The sequence below is a fragment of the Empidonax traillii genome, unplaced genomic scaffold (genome assembly GCF_003031625.1).
Source record: "Empidonax traillii isolate 1590-97213 ecotype Southwest subspecies unplaced genomic scaffold, ASM303162v1 scaffold247:size2371522, whole genome shotgun sequence".
In the NCBI taxonomy this organism is placed as follows: domain Eukaryota; kingdom Metazoa; phylum Chordata; class Aves; order Passeriformes; family Tyrannidae; genus Empidonax; species Empidonax traillii.
The window spans coordinates 171,837-190,077 of record NW_020955440.1 but is presented as its reverse complement, the minus strand read 5'-3'; the positions used below and the strand labels follow the sequence as shown (position 1 = coordinate 190,077).

The following is an 18,241-nucleotide window of genomic DNA, read 5'->3' as shown; positions in this document are numbered from 1 at the left end:
TGTGCTCCTTTGGGTCTCCATTCCCACACTTCCACTTCACTTGCAGGGCAGATCTGACACCACTCAATGCAGCACAAGGGAGCCGGAGCTGCCTGTGGACAGGGAGGACAACTACGGACCTCCCTGGAAAATCCATGGAGGTACTCCTTCTTGAACATCAGCAGATTTTTTTTTCCTGTTTTTAAAAAATGATCTGTTTTTTCAAAAGCAAAGTGCTGCCAAAAGTTGTTTACTTTACCAAAGTACTTTGTCTGTGGTGAATTATTTTGCCCCATAGGTTTTCAGCAATCTATTTTGACTTTATGCAGTGATATAAGCCATAGCTGCACTAGAATTGTACACATGCACTGGAATTACACACGTCAGCAGAAAGTGATCTTAAATGTCTCAACAGTATTTGTTTTTTTCCAAAGGACAGCTTTCATTGGAAAGAACTATCAAAAGCAGTCTATGAAGCAGTTAAATAACATGCCAATTAAGATATCAGTGACAAATGCCACAGACAATCTTACGAAACTATGGAGAAAACAGAATTTGCTGAACTCGAACCAATTTTGCAAGTCAGAGGTTCTTCCCAGCATTTCCTGAGTGCTGCCTTCCTCCTCCCTCTGGTCAGCTCACTTTCAACCGTGTGTGGTCACTGCCCCCAGAGCTACTTTGCAACACTGCACATCCAACACCATCACTGGTACAACTGGGGGTGCATGATGCTGCTGTTTGCATGCTTGAGACATGTCTCCCCCATCTGTCACAGAGCAAAAGTCATTTCTACACCCTCTAGCCACCTGCAGAGCGTCATCACTGCACAGCTGCTGAGCTGGGCTTTCCTGTTAATCTCCCTTTGGCAGAAACTTGCATTTCCCTCTGGTATTCAAGGACACAAATGTGGCAAGAAGTGTTTTTCTTTTATTCCTTTCAAAGCCGTCCTTCCTACATTAATATTAGCAGTACATGAGTTTTCAAGTTGCTGGGTCAGGAGGGGAATTCTTCATTTCTCCTTGGGGTACATCTTCTGCCAAGGGAAAAAGGTTTCTGCCTCCACCTTCTTAATTTTGTCCCTTCACACAGCTGCATTAGGTATGCGTTGCCTTCCTCTGTTCGCTTATTAACAGGAGAGTTTATGGCAATATCTCATGCCACTTCTCTGCAAATGTTATACCCGAGAGAGCATCTCCTTTAGCTCTCCCTAGCAAGCCAGCAGCTCAATAAAGACACTTTACATTTTCATGCTGTTACTGGATAAAATAACTGCCATCATTTCCTATTCATAGTGGTTGCCTGGTGCCCAAATTACCATAAGGACCTATTGCTTTCAATTGCCAGCCTGACAGCGTCCACCAGAGATTCCTGATTCTCCAGGCCATATTGCCTGGGTGGATGGACTGTATCTGCCTCAGTTGCCTTGTGTTGGAGAGAAAAAACACCAGCAGCCAGAAGAAATGGATGGAGGAGGCTCCTTTTCGTGCTGAAAGCACGGGTAGTGGTTTGTTTAGAGGCAGCGTCTAATCCTGAGTAGGTTTCAAGGGATGGGGAGCTTTTCATTTGCTGGGAAGCCTGCCTGAGAGGCTGTCTCTGGCCACTCTTTTCACTCCCAGAGAGAACACTTAGCCGACGGAAGTGGCAGTCAGCAACGCAGGCTGGTGGCGTTGCAGTGTACCCCTTTTATCTCTTTAGTGTGCTCTCATTTACACACGCTGGTTTATAATCAGGATGCTGGGGGCCTCCCTGGGAGCTGCCACAGTCCCAGTGGGCTTTTTTTTCAATCCAGCTGCTTTAAAACAGACACAGAGACACATGCATAGGGACATGCAAAGGACAGACAGATAAGCAAGAATGAGACAGACTTGCTCTGCTCACGTCAAAGGGTGAGAAGCTTCTGGGGGTGCAAAGGAGCCCTGACGAACCAGGTAGTGCTGTTCCTGACTTCCCCACCAAGGAGGAGGGTCTGGACAAAGGAGAGGTGGAGGGCTGTATCCAAATAACCCAGCAAGACAGAATGAAGTCTCTCCTCTGTCACAAGAATGGTAAATTATTCAGGCTGGGAATGGTTGAACAAATGTTTAAATTTCAGACCCCTTTTCTAAATTTCAAACACCTTTTCATGAGAGGCCCTGGGACAGATTACAGCAGTATTTTTCTGTGTGGTTCCTGGTCCCTGGTGAGACCGGGGTCCACCATCACTGTCTGAAGGTTTCACGAGCTCCTGCCATCTAAAGGCTTGCAGATCCCCCTGATGACCACAGGCCAAGTGGGACACGTAGCCTTTCCAAATCTGTATTTAATAATTTGAAAAATGTGCCTGCCAGTGGCAGTGTTTCTGAGGCATTTCTGCAAAGTTCAATTAGCTAATGGCACAGAGATTCAGACTGATGTGGAATGAGAGGCAGTGATCAGTGCCAAGTGCTGTTAAGAAGATTACCATGTCCCAGTGTATCACCAGAGTCACCCATCCCACGTGAGCTGTGCCCAGTAACAGCTTGGAATGTGTCCTTTCCCATCTGCAGATGTACTAAAGGCATCCTGGCAGCCAGTGGCATTTTTTCAGCCCATCTGCCCAGAAAGTGCACACACAAAGAGTTGCCCAGCAAGGATGGCCTCACCTGGAGGACCAGATCCTCTTCCCATGTTCCCACATGGTGCTCCCATGACATAAGTGGCATTTATAGACAGGTATCTGATGGCAGAATTCTACTCAGACTATTTATTTTACCCTGAGGATAATCTCAGGAGGGGAAAAACAAAGGTGGCTCTCCTCTGTTTCAGTTCTCCCTGAAATGAATTTTTGGGCTGTCCTTCAGATCAATATACTCTAGTAATTATGCTGATGTCAGCAGAGATGAACGAGACCAATGCCTGCCATTGCCATCTATCCAGCATGGTGAAAGTCACCCAGCTCCCTCTGGGCTACATTCTCCAGTGACTGTTTCTTTGCATCTGTAGTAGTGTCTTGCAAGCCAGAGAGATAGGCTGTGGTGTCCAGAATCCACATCACAGCCCATCTTGCCTTGGCTACCACGGCAAATACCAAAGCAAGAAATGCTGTTGAGTGTTGTCCAAGTATGACCTCGTTTTACCTTCTCTTTGCATCACGGGTGGAAGAGTGATGCTGAGCAGTGCTTCAGCTGGAGGCATGGGCAGGGCGAAGGATGTTGGTAGAGCAGTGGAGGGGGGCAGAAGGTGAGACTTAGGGGGGTAGAAGATAATCTGCCAGAAATAATCCACCTACCTTGTGTGGTAGAAGGAGGTATATCTAGAGTTATTAACCTTGGTTATAAACCCTTAATTCACTCTTTTCTTGGGGCAAGACAGCAAAACTTCCCTTCATACTGGTGGGCATGTCACCGCACCAAGTCCCTCTGGGCAGGGGATTTCTCACCAGTATAGGTTTTCTACAGTGCTTGAAGTAAATTTAAAATATGTAGCACTGGAAATGAAAACAACCAAATGAATACTTGCAACCACATCACATTTTTGGTTCCCCAGAGGAGAGCAGTTTCAATACTGAGTGTTGCCTGTTTTGGGGCACAGCCACAGGACAGACCGTATTGCTTTTCTTCCTGTGTTTGTAAATTCAACTAAATTAATTTGATTTATATAGCAAATAAACAGGTGATTCTATCCCCTGCTCTCACACACAATTGTCAGATGGACTGCTCCTGCAGCCACCTCTCCACCAATAATAACAACAACATCTTTTAGTGGAAAATAATCATTTAAAGGGGCAACACTCTTAATTGCATCATGTCTTAATTCCAGCTTGTTTTCCAGAGAATAACTAATGTTTTTTGAATGAGATCACTTATCATCTCTGGGGATACAGCCACCTCCTTCCTGGAATGCTTTTCATGCTGGAGGATGCACATTGAAACTGAGAGCAATATTGTCAGTGCAAATCCCAGCTGACATTATGTGTTTCTGGCTGTGATACAGCCAGATCCCGAGAGGCGACCAGAGCCTGACCTTGGCACATCCAGCAAAGACCAAAGCTGAAAGCTTCCAGCCTGGGATATAGCTCTGCTGCTTTATGCTGAAGGGAAAACTCCCAGAGCCTTCTCTCCAAGATTTTTCCAGCAAAGCGAATGCTTTGAGTTAAACGTCTTGATGTGAAAACATCCCTCTGCTGGCAATAATAGCTGAGGGAGCATTCCCAGTGTGATTTGTGTGTAACAGCACTGGGGCTAAAACTGCATGCGTTGCTCATCATGGTACATCAGAGTCAGGCAGTAACTCAAAGCCTGACTTTCTTTGGGGGCTCGGTGTTTCAATTGTTTTCCGACATTTTTTACCAAATATTTGAGCCTTCAACAAAACTGAGCACCCAGATAGCTCATCATGAAACCCAAAAGCAAGCTATCAAGACCATTCTGACTATGTCTTGACCTATTACCAGAAAACAAACAACTCCTGCATATCTCTTGCCAGCAATTAGCTAGTGGATAGCTACCCACTCCTCCCCAAGCCCTTCCACCACTGCCACCTACCCACCGAGCTGTCACCCTCAATCAAGGAAAGCCACACTGAGCAGATGAGCCCTGACCTGCGGCCTTGAGGCCACCGCACTCCGGCTCAGGGAATCTCAGGAGACTTCCTTCCCGAATGCACACTGGTTTACAATTTAAATGGCAATTTATAAAACCATAATGCAACTAATGCTGAAAACATGACTTGTTTGAAAGCAATCCCTGTCACACAGCATAACAATGGCATGCCTCAGGGTTTGCCTTGTATTTTTCTAATGTAAAGATATCAAATGATCAGCTGACTCTCCTGGTGTTATTTCACCTCTCTGTATGAAGCAAGCCCATCAGACACACTTTTCTTAATTACTCAGCAATCCCACTGAGATTCATTTTTCTCCAGGGTTAAAATATTCCAGGCATTTAAAGTACAAAACAAATGATTGTATTAAAAGTTTGCCAGAAGGACTATCAACCTTTTATGGGTGTAAACATCCCTGTTTGAATGATTTGGAAAGGTGGTTGTGATATATTCACTTTTGTTATTTCTTTCGATGGCTTTATAAATGTGCTGTCTACTATCTACAAGCACTGTACATTTCGATTATATATGACATGTTTGTTTTTAACTAAAAGCAAATCAATAAAGAGACTCCACTTTTTATTTAGTGTTACTATTGGATGTTTGTGCACAATGAAAAACCCCCACAAATACGAGTTGAATCATAAAAAAATCCAAACAGCTGCTTAACAGAGCATAAAAAATAGATTGCCAAGCTTTTGGGTTTTTTTGGAATTGTATTATAAACCCTGCCCCTGCATCTGAAATGCAAAGTAGCAGAGCTGGAGGATAAGGCATGAAGCAGCACCTTCACCCCTCTGCCTGCTGGCATGGTGGCTTTGATTTAAAGTTCAAGAGAAGTCATCCTGCCTCGGAGAACCCCTACCACCCACCCTGGCCCATGGCACATCAAAAGAAAGGAGGAGCTGTGACAGATTGCAGTCACAAAGTTCAGAGTAGGATTTTTTTTCTTTTTTTCTTTCTTTTTTTTTTTTCCTCTTTTTTTAATCCCAGTTTCATTCAGACCCTGATCCAGTGTGCCGCCCGGGCATCGCCACCTCATCTGCATTTCTGCTGTGCCTGCTGAGGGTGAGATGCTCAAGTGCACAAATACAAATGGGACAAAGTCATAAAGGAGGACCCAGCATCTTGGGTGCTATATCCATTTCCCTCTAGCAAAGAAAATAAGCATGTTTTGGTTCCTCCGAAACATCGCTGGAGGGGTCTTGGCCACTCTGTGTGTCTCTTGGCCCTTTGGTCCCTGGCTGAGCCTGTATGGGGCTGGAACCATTTGGCAGGAGAGCAGAGGTGTCAGTCTGGGGACAGCATGAGCATGTCCCTACAGCAAGATTGGGCACAGAGTGTGTCTGGGTGCTCTAGGGTGAGACAAGGGTGAAAAGCACTCATGGCACCCTTATCTCAGCTGTAAGAGTGCTCATGCCACACATGGGTGTCGTCAAGCCCCCTGGGAAGCCCAGCCTTTCCCAGCCCTTGCACTTTTCATTCCCACAGCCCCGTTTATCTCCTGCTGCCAGTCTTGGAGTGGTGATTCCTTGCTGTCTGTGACTTGTCTAGAAGTGGACACATCCATGAATGAGATGGACTTCTCCACCTCAAAGGCCAGGGCAAGGAGGGTGGTGGAGGAAGCACACAGAACCCAGATTAATTCACACTTAGCAGCTATTGCTAATATTACTGGTTTCCATCATGAGAAAGGTGAGCAAATAAAAGAATTTAAATGGCTTTTGCTTCTTGTACATCTGATTTTTCCACTGTTGGCAGATCCTTTCAATTAATTTCTCCTGGAGAAGAAAAAGCCCTCCTTGATCGTTTTCCAAGGCTTTGTAATTAATGTGATCTTAGTCTTGATGGGCGTTGATTTGTGTTAAGAGTGTCAGTCTCATTTACAGGTAATCTGGGACAGATCCACTCCCCTTCACTTTTCTGGGCCGTAGCACAGAGTCAGATATATTCATGAGATGCACTTTATTACCAGCAGAGGTACCCTCAGGGCACTACATCAATTTACAAGTACTTAGTCGATGCTTCCTCTTAACCCTCTGACCACCAGGATATTTGCATTTTGTAAGTTAAATAAACTGCATTCAGTGGCTGACAGGGACAAATAGCAATTTCTTTAGCTAGTGGCTCCTAACTAACAAGATATGAGTAAAGCAGACACACATATCCTAGGAATACTGCCATTGAACTATGATATTTCAGCTGAGAGTCCTTGGGATCTTTATGCGACAGTACAGGGGACAGGGCAGGAGATGGATCAGCAGTGAGTATGAGAGTGCCCCTCTGCAGATGGACACGGGAGCAGAGCGACTCATCATTGCCTGCACAAGAAGTCTGGACAGTGTCTGGAAGTTTCCCAGACTTCAGAGCAATACTCCCCTTTCCAGCTCCAGCCTTCTGCTTCCTAGATTCAGAAGTAAACGGGAAATCCATTAGTCTGTTTCCTCCTGACATCAGAGCACCATAAAATCCCACAGGTTACCAGGATATTTAAACGATGCTGTGAGCCTTCTGCAGGGGCTGAGCCACATAGTGCTGACTCTTTGACCACACACTCACCCTTTGACCATGTGCTGACCCTGCAGCCACAGTACCATCCCTGTCAATGGAAGAGGGAGAGGCACAGTTGGGGAAAAGGAGGCAAAATAAGCAGAAATGAAACAGTGCAAGAAAGGAGCTAAGGCTCAGGTGTGACTAGATCCGCTAGACTGAGAAGAAAACTGTCCCTGATGTTTTCCAGAGAAAAACAGCTTTTCCACTCAATAAACATTCTCAAGAACATGATTGTTTCAATGATTTTCCATGATCTGAAAAGTTGTCATTGCCAAGAAACTCCCAAATGTTTCCATTTTGTAAACTATGGGTTTCTCACGGAGAAACTTGATAAAACATCAGCACAGACAACAGAAGTCCCTAATTCCTTGGGGAAAAAAGACGTCCTGGCTAAAACCTGCAATCAACCCTGCAGATAGGACCCAGGAGCAATTCCCATCCTATTTGCTCAATTCATTGTCAAGGAAAACTTTTCCCTTGATTAGGGCTGCAGAGCAGGTTTCTACATGCACCCTCACGAGAGAGAGTAGAGGTTACACCCTGTAGCACAAGGAATGTGTCCTATGTCAAGCTCAGTCTTCTTCTTCTAGGCTCTTTACAGAAAAAATTGTGAGAGAAGAGAAATAGACCCCCATTGTAGCAGCCCGTGAGCCAGTCTTCTGCTTGAATCATATTTTCATTGGAAGTTGGGGCAGTAAAACCGGGATCTGTAGTAAATGCTAACATGTTAAGAGGGTTTAATTGGACAGCTTACATGCAATGGAGGACCAAACGTGGTTAACATAAAGTATTTTAAAGCTGATGGTAAATGACAACTATGTTCCTTTGTACCTTATTATTAAATTGTGTTGGATTAATCCAGCATTAAGTGGTATTTTTGTCTCTCCTCTGCCAAGCAGATGGATCATTCCTATGAAACACTGTTTCACGTGTGCCTCAACCAGTAGTGTGGTATCAGCTTCTGTTTGCAGAGGTAAGAAATGGATTCCTCTTCCCTACTGCTCTCGTAGATTTTTTTTCCAGATATTACAGGGAGAAAAAAAAGCCTACATAACTGGGACATTGACTGTTCAGATTCAGCTTGCCTGGGTTTGCTCTTCCTAATCAAAATCTGCCTATCTCAGAGAAATTTTCTTCTTGTGAAAATTGCAGTGTGCTATCACCAGACAAAGTTCTGATATTCCACCTTGGAGAAGAAAGTAATTAAGAGATGACTGTTCAGGACGCATTTTCCTCAGGTGCTCTGGCGTGTCTTGGAGTGATGGGCCTCAGCTGCACACAGAAACAAACAGATACTTTAAGAAAATTCCCTTTTATTACAGTCATAGTGAGGAGTAAAAGGAACAACCCTGAGAGGTGTGTTTCTCCTGTGGAAGTGGCTCTAGGACTGTAAACAAAAAGTCATGGGTTCTCTGCAAGATTTTCCACTGATCTCTCAGTCACTTGGACGACTTTCAATTATTCCCTTCTGGACCTCAAAGCTGAACTAATAATAATAATAATAATAATAATACAAAGAAACCTAAAATAGCAGCAATTCCTGGAAATTCTTCTGAGCTTTCTGGTACAGTCCCGGTAACAGGTAACAGGAAGCAGAGTATGACTGCATAAAGCATTTGGCATTGATTGAATATATAGATTGGTGGTGTCTCAACCCCTGTTTTAATCTTTCCATTACCTATGGTATTTTTTACAAAGAAAGTCTTATTATTTAGAAAACAATTTCTAGCAGCCTTCAAATAGACGAGAAGCTGCAGCATCTTAATGGAAGGTAAATTACTGGTGCTTTCACAGCCAGAGCCTCTCCCTGGTCTGATGGAAAAGTTAACCATTTAGCACCTTCTCTGTCTGAACACCACTTTCCATGACTGAGAATTCAACAGAGTTTGTCACAGTGTAGTCGATAGTGGGAAAAGCTTCTCCACCTTTGCTGTGAGGGATAGTTACTCCATGCCGAGGGGGGCTAAATTTTTAGCAGTGGGGAAATCCCATATGGGGAGAGAATGTGGTAGGGGAACAACGTGCAGGGAGCCAATGGCCCTGGTCCCAGTGACAGCCACCCCTAGACTGCCAGAGCTTTTCAACATAAGGGTGATTCAGGTGATCTGTCCCCTCCTTCCTCGCCCAAAGCAAATGAGCAATCACACTGGAGCACCAAAATCGGATTCCAGCCGAGGTGTCTAGGTGGGGAAGGCAATTCCTTTAATCCACTAAGCTACTTTAGTTCCTGGTCTTTATCTGAAACTCACAGACAGAAAATGTCACTGGGAACTTGATGGACTTAACTTCTTAATGCAATCAGAATTCCCGGGTGCAAATTGGTGTTTCTTGGATACCTCGCTTAAAAGGGAAACAGCCAAAAAAACCCCTGAAAAACCTCTATTACAACCTTGGATGAACCATTTTGGAACCAAATTGTCATCAGACAACCTGTGCCAGTCAAAAAGAATCTCAGAAGATTATGGGTGCAGGATGCAGAAGATTATTTGGTGTGGGATGTTTGGTCTGAAAATGGTTGCAAACCTGAAAGTCTGTTCTTTAAAAGCCAAGCAAATTCAACGCAAACACTAAAAAGCGTGGAGCCGGTTAAATCTGTCAGACTGCCAGCAGACACTGTGTGACATGTTGATTTTCCTGTCTCTCCCTGTTATTTTGTAAACCACAGAGGCTTCCCACACCTCCACACTGAATCCAGCTGTCAGAGATCCATAATTTAGGGTGGGCACCAGCATTGCAGCATTTGGATGACTGCAAGCAGCATGATGCATAATGAAAGTCGCTCCTGGCATCAGACTCTTAAAGCCCTCCCATCTATTTTTGTGCCTAGAGTTTGACAAGGGGGAACTCTTTTGACAAGAGGGAATGCTAAAACCCACCTCTAGCTCTGCCTGTGAGTGGGCAGCAGGTGTGAGGCTCAGACAATCTCTCCCTCCATCCTGCACCCTTGTACTATCTCAGCTCCAAATTTGCACACAAAAGTCACAGAGGGACTAGGGAGGATTTGAAAAAGGATGAGGAGCTGTCACCAATCATGGGAGGCAGCTCTCAGGTGAAATTGCTGCAGAAGCAGGACCACCACCCCAGGGCTGAGCCTTGGGATGCCTCATTCCCACTCCAGGTCCCTTCTCCAAGGCTTCTCAAAACCTTGAACAAATCCCCAAAGCCCCCCTTTCCCACCCCCAGCACACCAGTTAGCTTGACACAAAACTTAAAATGCTTCATTACCCTTCACAAGGTTATTTAAGGCAGTGAAGGGGGGGACTCTGGGAGGGGAAGGCTACTTCCAGTGCCTCTAAAGCAGCTGAACAACATGCCCTCTTACAGGCCTCTGAGAATCAAAAAGGCAGAGGCACCAGGAAGATTTGTTGTTATATTTGTCTTTATGATCCACTCAGGCATTTTCTTCCATAAAGGGTCCGTTCTATGTCTTGCTCTGACATCCTGACACATGCCAGGGCACCCCCTTTGCCTGCTTCTCTCCCTGGATCAGGAGATGACAGCTCTTTGGTAGCTTCACCCTTGCCTGTGTTTTACTGGGGAACAGCATTCTGCCCTCCAAACAGTCATTGTTACCCAGTGTTTCCCTTTATCCATCCCTCCTTGCTTCTTTTGCCATACACATTCGATCCTGGGGGTTTTCTCTTACTATATTTTCCCCTGCAGACTGAAAATTTCTGGAATTTCTGGTTCTTCTCTCACCTTTGGGTTAGGTCTTTGTTCTTCCCTGGGCTACAGTTGCCAGCCTGGGACTTAGCAGGCTGGCAGAGGAGACAGGACAGTGGTAATGTGAGGAAGAGACCATAGTCGCTCGCAGAACAATTTTTTTATTTGTGGAGCCCTGAGTCCCGCTTCAGGCCTGAGAACAGCACAGCTCTCCCTGTGTTTTTCTCACTGTCGTGGTTTTGCTCACCGGCCAGCCCCTGGGGCTGAGGATGGTTTTGTCCAGGTGGATTTCCAGACAAAAAGCCAACCAAAACTCTCAGTAACGCCTTTGCTAATTACATATTTAAGAAAACGGAAGAGAAGGTTAGTTGTGCAGTTGAAATTAAGTAGCCATGTGGAAGGAGTGGCAGGCCCAGGTGGGGGCCAGGCCCCCTCCTCCCCCAGGTTGGGCCAGGGGCAGGTGTGGCACTGAAGCCCCCCTTCTCTTATGTAGGAGAGTGAAGAAAAAAAACTTAGAGGACTGATTGCTTGGATGAAAAACCACTGCAGAAGAATTCCAGCAGAAAGATAAGGGACCTCCAAGGTCAAAGCTGGCAGCCGGAAGAAAGAGAAGAAAAGTCCGAAGGGGGGGCTGCTTCTCCCCCCCTTTCGTTCTCTCCCTTCAGCAGGGAAAAGACTGAAAAATAAAACCCTGCTACCTGTGAAAGTTTGTTGGGGTGAGAAGACCCCCATGTTGGTCGTGGAAGAGCCTACACAGGAATAAGTTGATGCACAAGGAAGCCGAGACTTCATGAGAGACCTGAGGTGAAGCAGAGTCCTGTTGAAAACTTTGTGACCCTAGAAGGGACGAGGCTTACACCAGGGAAGATGGCTTGGGTAAGCTTGGGATCCGAGTGAGGGATCCATGCTGCTGCTGAAGATTTTGTGACCCTGAGGGAAACTTATGCTGGAGCGAGACAGCTCAGGTGGGATGTTGGGATCCGTGTGTGGGATCCATGGTGATGCTGAAGATTTGTGACTCTGAGAGAGACGAGACTTACGCTGGAGCAAGGACGGCCCGGGTAAGATGTTGGGATTCAAGTAAAGGATCCATGCTAGACCCATGCTGGAGAGGTCTCTTCAAGGACTGTTCTCCCGTGGGGAGGGACCCCCACAGGAAAACAGGGGTGGACTCATAAGCCGTTATCCCCTGTGATCCTGTGGTGAAGACCCATGGCAGGCAAGTGTCCCCTTGCAAGCCCATGGAAGAGAAGACCCTTCAGGGCCTGGGTAACCCCCAGCCTCCGGTCTTAGCCCAGGAGTGGGGTAGGCCCAGCCTGGGAGCTGACAAAGAGAGATGAAAGAGTTCCAGCTGCGATGAGAGTGCTGCAGAGTTGTTGAAGAGACCTGGAGCTCCGAGAACGGAGAAAAAAACTGCTTCTCCTCCTTGGACTGATATAAAGGGGGGAGAAGTATTTCTGTAAATACATAGTACTTTTACTTAAGTAGAATTGTTGTAGATATAATTCTTTAGTTTTAGCTTGTTAGTAATAAATGTTAATATTATTTTTCCCAAATCAGGCCTCTTTTGTCTGCATAAACCTTCTCTCAACTAATAGTAATTGTGTGGGGGGTGTGAGAGCAAATTGACCCAGAACAAAACCACAACACTCATCACTCTCAAAGGTGGCCTCCAACTGTTTTGTAACCTCATGGCTGTTGCAATCGACCCCCCAAAACTGAGATGAATCGTGATTTAGAGGGAGCTTATTCCACAACTCATCCCTGAGGATGCAGGGCACTGCTGACTTATGGTTAATGACAACAGCCACGTGGATGAGAACCAGGAATAAATTGAAGGCCGCCTTGAAAACCAAGGAAACAGATGTTCAGAAAGCTCACACTCCTCATCATTAACTTCAGAATGTAAATGCCTGATAATTCCTCATTTTATTGCCCAGCATCGTGCTCAGTGTCAGAGAGAACAATCCTGCAGGGATAATCCATATCTCAGCTCTGAAGGTCACAGCAGTGGTGTGAACATACCTAAACAGAAGAGGGGAAAGGGGGTGGGGCCAGTGAATGGGCTGTGGTTGGGAACAAAAGGGTCTCCTGAGCAACTGTGATAAAATGAAATATCAGGCTCTGACAGCAGAAAGGGGAAGGGGGAGGCCTGTCCTGGACAAACAGGACTACTGGAGTTGAAGATTATCCACCACTTTTGGTGTTCAGATTTTTATCAGTAAAAAGCCACAACATTTCTTTTGCTTGGAAAGAATATTGTGAAAGAAATCCCTGAATTCCACATGATTTTTCTGGGAGCTGAGTCTGTCCTGGAAAGCAAATGATTTTTCTCTATGTAGTGGGGAGATGGAATCACAGAATCATAGAATTAACCAGGTTGGAAAAAAACCTCTGAGGTCATCAAGTCCAACCCTTGATCCAACACTGCCATGGTTACTAGACTATGTGCCCCATCCAGTCTCATCTTAAAAACCTCCAGGGATGGTAAATCCACCACTGCCCTGGGCAGCCCATTCCAATGTCTGATTACTCTCTCCACAAAAAATTTCTTCCTAATATCCAACCTAAACCTCCTTTGGCAGAGCTTAAGATCACGCCCTCTTGTCCTGCTGGTTGCCTGGGAGAAGAGACTGACGCCCACCTGGCTACAACCTCCTTTCAGGTAGTTGTAGAGAGTGATGAGATTCTTAACTACCTGATAAACAGAGATTTAACATATCCATTCTGTCCTTTTCTTGCTCTTGTGTTTCTTTTTTCAGTCATTTATTCATACTCTTTCCCCTGCTTTTCCTTTTCAGCTTTCCTTCACACTTCCCAAGCACATTCATTGTTCAGACACAGCTGACAGTGATCAGGACCACAGATACAGTGGTGAGGTGGGAGGGGATGAGGTTTTGCACTCTGACATTGTCACTTAGACCTCCACACTGAAGCTCCCACTCCCTTGGGATCTAACTCTTTCGGTACAAAGAGGATCCCGCAAGAATAGCACTCATAAGGTGATTTTACTGAGGACAGTACATGGACAAGCGTGTGGTGTTGCGTCTGAGAGATTCCTGCACTTACTGCAGCAGCTCAACCGGCCTCCGCTGCAGCAGGAGGGACCTGGCATTGCTCATGGAAGAAGGTACAATGGAAAGCAAGAGCCTAGAAAACACAGGACATGGAATGGGTCCCACAACACAGAGGAGTGGCTCACTGGACCTTGATGCACAGCAGGGAGCACTGCCGATAATATTGAAGCTGGATTTACAATGCAAAGGCTTAACTAGTGAGCTGTATTTCCATGTAAATGGGTTTCTATGAATGCATGTATGGAAAAACAGCAGCATGGATGAGTGGAGCAGAGCTGAGGCAGGCAGGTGCATCCAGCATGAGCAATTTGCAATGCTGGTTGGGAGACCAGTGGAACCTCCTCTGATGTTCTCTTAATATCTTGAGTTTTGCTTAATAAGCAGAGAAAACATGCATACTTATTCTAACCTTTAAAAGTGCATACCAAGTGTAGGTCAAATATATATTTGAAGACAGCATGACCACGGCAGTGTTCCTTGGGGATCTGAGTAATAGAAAGGCACCTCTAAGTTTTCCACGTAACAGACCCCTGTATATCATCATGGACACTTGTCCACACTTAAAATGTGGCAGTTCAATAACCGTGAAGCAACTGGAAATAATAAATGAGTAACTGTCTGCCGAGAGCAATATTAATTATTTGTAACAAAACCATCTAGCCAATATGCTGTTGTACACGTAAGATTAGCTTCGGTTACTACATTAAAAGGTCAGCATGAAATGAGGGGTAGAAAAACAACATCTCTGGGTTGTGGACAGTCAGGAGTGAAATGTTCCAGCCCTCATCCTGATGTTTAAAAAAGCACAGAGGTATGTTATTCTAATCACTTGCATTCCATTTATGAATTTCAGGTCATACTCATCGAACAGAAATCATGAGCACATGTACAGACTATTTTTGATTAGCAGCTAAAGCCCATTCCTGAAAAGACCACAGGGACAGAGAGACTCTGCAGCTGTGCATACAACCAGGATAACATCTTGGCCAGGAACAAACCTCCATTATCCTTGAGAAATAAAATATGCACAGTAATCAGGCAAGGGAGTTGTCCAATGTACAGTTAATTTTGGTAAGGCATATTGATCATTTTGCAGTATTAATGAAGTGAGGCAATATTTAGAGGTCTCCAAGGGTATGTTAATCATGAAGGTTTTGCCTTGGTGCTTCAGTGTGATGCATTAGAGACAACATGGACTTCATAGAGAAACCAGTCAACAGGCCACTAAGTGATGATCTGTGCTATGACCACATTCCCTCTTATCAATATTCAAGTGTGCCTAGCAAAAGACCATGAAAGAAACCTGTGAGATGTCAAAGGCTAGTCATAGAGGAGTCAGGCAAATGAGGATTTCACCTCATCTAGACATGCGCAGGCTTTGGTAGGGGGTTTGTGTGCAGTATATTAAAAGAGAAACCAGGGAGAATTCAGACAAGATAAAACCCAAATCAAAAACACACAGGTATGCATAAATGCATTTTTGTCATATTGCTACTTTCATTATAAATTTTTTGCCTAGTCTTTTTTCATAATAAATTTTTTGCCTAGTCTTTTCTGAGATTGTTTAATACAAAATAAATGTAATTTGCACATTGAGTATAATATTCAGATCATGGGATGTAAGCATACAGAGAGTCAACAACTCCAATTTGGTGTAAGGACGGAATTTGGTCCCATGAGGGGGAGGGAATGGTGTGGAAGTGACTGTAGTGGCAGACAAATATCCCTTTTGAGATACCAACACCAGCCATTGAAGGGCAAATTATTCCTTTCTAACCTTTCTTTTTATGGCATCTTTCTCTTCTCCCAAAAGATGTAACGTGTGTGTTAAAAGGGAGTTGAAGGCAGTAAGTAGCTTCTTGTGCAAGGAATTATAACACCTTCCAAAACAAATGTTTAATATAAAGTATGTGCACCTTGCTTCATGGTTAATACCTGAACGCTCACTGTTAAAAATGTCATGAAGCACAAGGGCAACGTGGTCACACTGCCTTTTACTGGGGCACCAAATTTTATCAAGCAGAAGGTTTATCCAGTTCATTATTACGAAGAGATTTTTGATCTTGTTTGTCTTTTTAGGATAAGCAGACGGCATTAGAGTTTGCATCAGATTCTGCCTTCCTGATCAGTGGAACCTGCTTACTACAGATAAGTGTGACAAGTTTAATTTATGCTGCAACAGAACAGTGATGAAAACCACTGAATCTAAATAAGATTTTTGATAAAGCTTTCTTACCAGGAGAGGAAAAAGCACAGTAATTCATACCCGCACGTACACTCAGTCATATATACACAGCCAGTGAATCTTATGACATTATTAATGGATTTGTTGGGCTTTGTTATTTTTAATGCCTAAAATATCTTCTTTGTTGGATGGCTAACTTTAATGTCATATTGGCCTCAGATTTCCCCCTGAGGGAACTTGCAATCTGTATTAACAATCCAATTCAACAGAGAAGCCCATTTAACACTCTTATTAGCTCAGTACAAAGATTAATTAAGCAATGATCTCTTCCAAACAGCTCCTCATCAGTGGTTAATAACATGTTTGTTAGTTAACTTCCTAAGGCTAGATCTGTGATGGAAAATGTTCTAGTGAGCTGGTTAACTGTTTTAGCAATTGTTTAAGGTTTTATTGTCAATGTCAATTGTACTTCAGGATTTCTAATGGGACCAGCGTTCATAAATTGTTATCTGCCAAGAAAAAAAAAAAAAGTAAATTTAATCATGTAGGCAGAAAATCAGTCATTTAAACAGCAGGGGTTTAAAACTCAATTAGAAACTAGGCCATGTTGAAGATAACTATATCTCTACAGTGGTCTTTGCAATATTCTTTACAATGTATTTTTAAACACGCCTAACACTTCTGTTGGCTTTTTGAATGTTTTTCTTTACAACAGCTTTCTATTGCCATCTAATAACCCTTCCGTGACTCCTTTTCTAGCAAGCCTTCTTGCAGCTGCCTACCAACAAACAGCAGCATGTGCCAGCAGTGGAGGGATGGAGTGGGTCAGGGGTGACAGCTAAGAAATAATTGGGATCAGACTATATATTTCTCTGTCCACCACTAATCCAGGTCAAAAGCTGCATAAAATGTAAATTTGTAACCATGAAAAGAAACTTTTGCAGCTCTTGATCAGTGAATCACAAAGCTACCCTAGTCTTGAAGAAGGAAGAGGAGAAAAAAAGCAACAATTCAAATTAATTTAGGGTTATGTTGATTTCTCCTCCATTCCTTTATGGGACTGTGTCAGCATTTATCAGATTAAAGTAGTGGTGTTTTTTTTTTTTTTTTTTTTTGGAGCTGCAAACCCGGTAGTTTTATGCCCTGCTTAGAAACCATAACATCATGAAAATCCTCCTAAAGATGCTGATTGCAAACATTTAGAACACCTCTGCCCATGGGCAGCCTGAGGTGTGACCAGCCCCATGTGGCCATGGCCAACATGTTGATGCTTCCCATCTAAGCTGCCCCCTCCCTAGCTCGTGGCCAGGAGCAACACGGGGGACCACGGTGGAGGCACGTGACAGGCTTTTGCATGATGACAGAAACTCTGCTGCCTGTGTCCTGTGGTCAGACCAGACCAATTACCCTCTGGAAACTGTAGCAAATATATATATATATGTATTTCAGTAACAAACGGAGACAAAAGCCAAGAAATCTCCTGAGTTTTAACTAACATTCCTTTTTTTTTTTTTTTTAATACAAAAATCAATACAACAATGATTAGGTGCTTTCAGAGCTACACAAAATATTTCTAAAGAAAAAAACAACCCTACCTGATAAATCCTCATCTCAGGTGAAGAGCTGAAAACCAATTTCTACGGTTCAGAAGCAAGCAGGGAAGGAAAACATCTTTTCAGACGTTGGATTTATCACTTTGGTAGTACATCAATTTTATCATGTCATTCTCTTCACACTTCACATTGGTTTATACAGGTGAAAATTAGAGTTGAATCTCCCATACATAAATGTGATCTTTCCTTTCTGTCCAGATATGCATGGCTGAGACAAGCCTGGAACTGATATATGCCTGTTGCCAGAAGAAAAAAGTCTAGCTCTCAAATTCTCTATCCAGTTGCCTTATTTATTAACTACCCAATGCATTTTGTTATATGCTCCAGCAATTTAAGCAAAATCAGGATGTTTTATGCTCTTATGATATTTGAGCAGTATTAAATTTCTTTTCCTAAAACAGTACTGAAGTGGGACTCTATTTGGAGCAATTCCTTGTGAGCAAGTCTTATGGTTATGCAGCACTCCCATGATGACATTTCAATGTAGATGGTGACACCATCGGTCCTGCGTTTCAGGAAAAGGCTCCCATGCCCATACAAATATGTACAACGAACAGAACAGCTCTGTTTTTTAGATTTTAAAATGTTTTTAAAGCAATGTTTATCATTTT

The 18,241-nt window shown here is 43.9% G+C and overlaps 1 protein-coding gene across 2 annotated transcripts in view; it reads right to left on the bottom strand.

The window, feature by feature from the left end:
- SIAH3 (siah E3 ubiquitin protein ligase family member 3) overlaps positions 1-2,628 on the bottom strand; it is a 56,980-nt gene extending 54,352 nt beyond the window's left edge. Inside the window, exons 1-2 of one of the 2 annotated variants that reach the window (XM_027888878.1) lie at positions 2,601-2,620; positions 1,849-1,945 (exon numbers count right to left, since the gene is read on the bottom strand). The gene's annotated coding sequence lies outside the window, so the exon portion shown is untranslated. Of the gene's footprint in view, positions 1-1,848; positions 1,946-2,600 lie in introns of both variants that reach the window. The other variant, XM_027888879.1, reaches the window with a different exon arrangement.
- Positions 2,629-18,241: the final 15,613 nt, after the last annotated feature.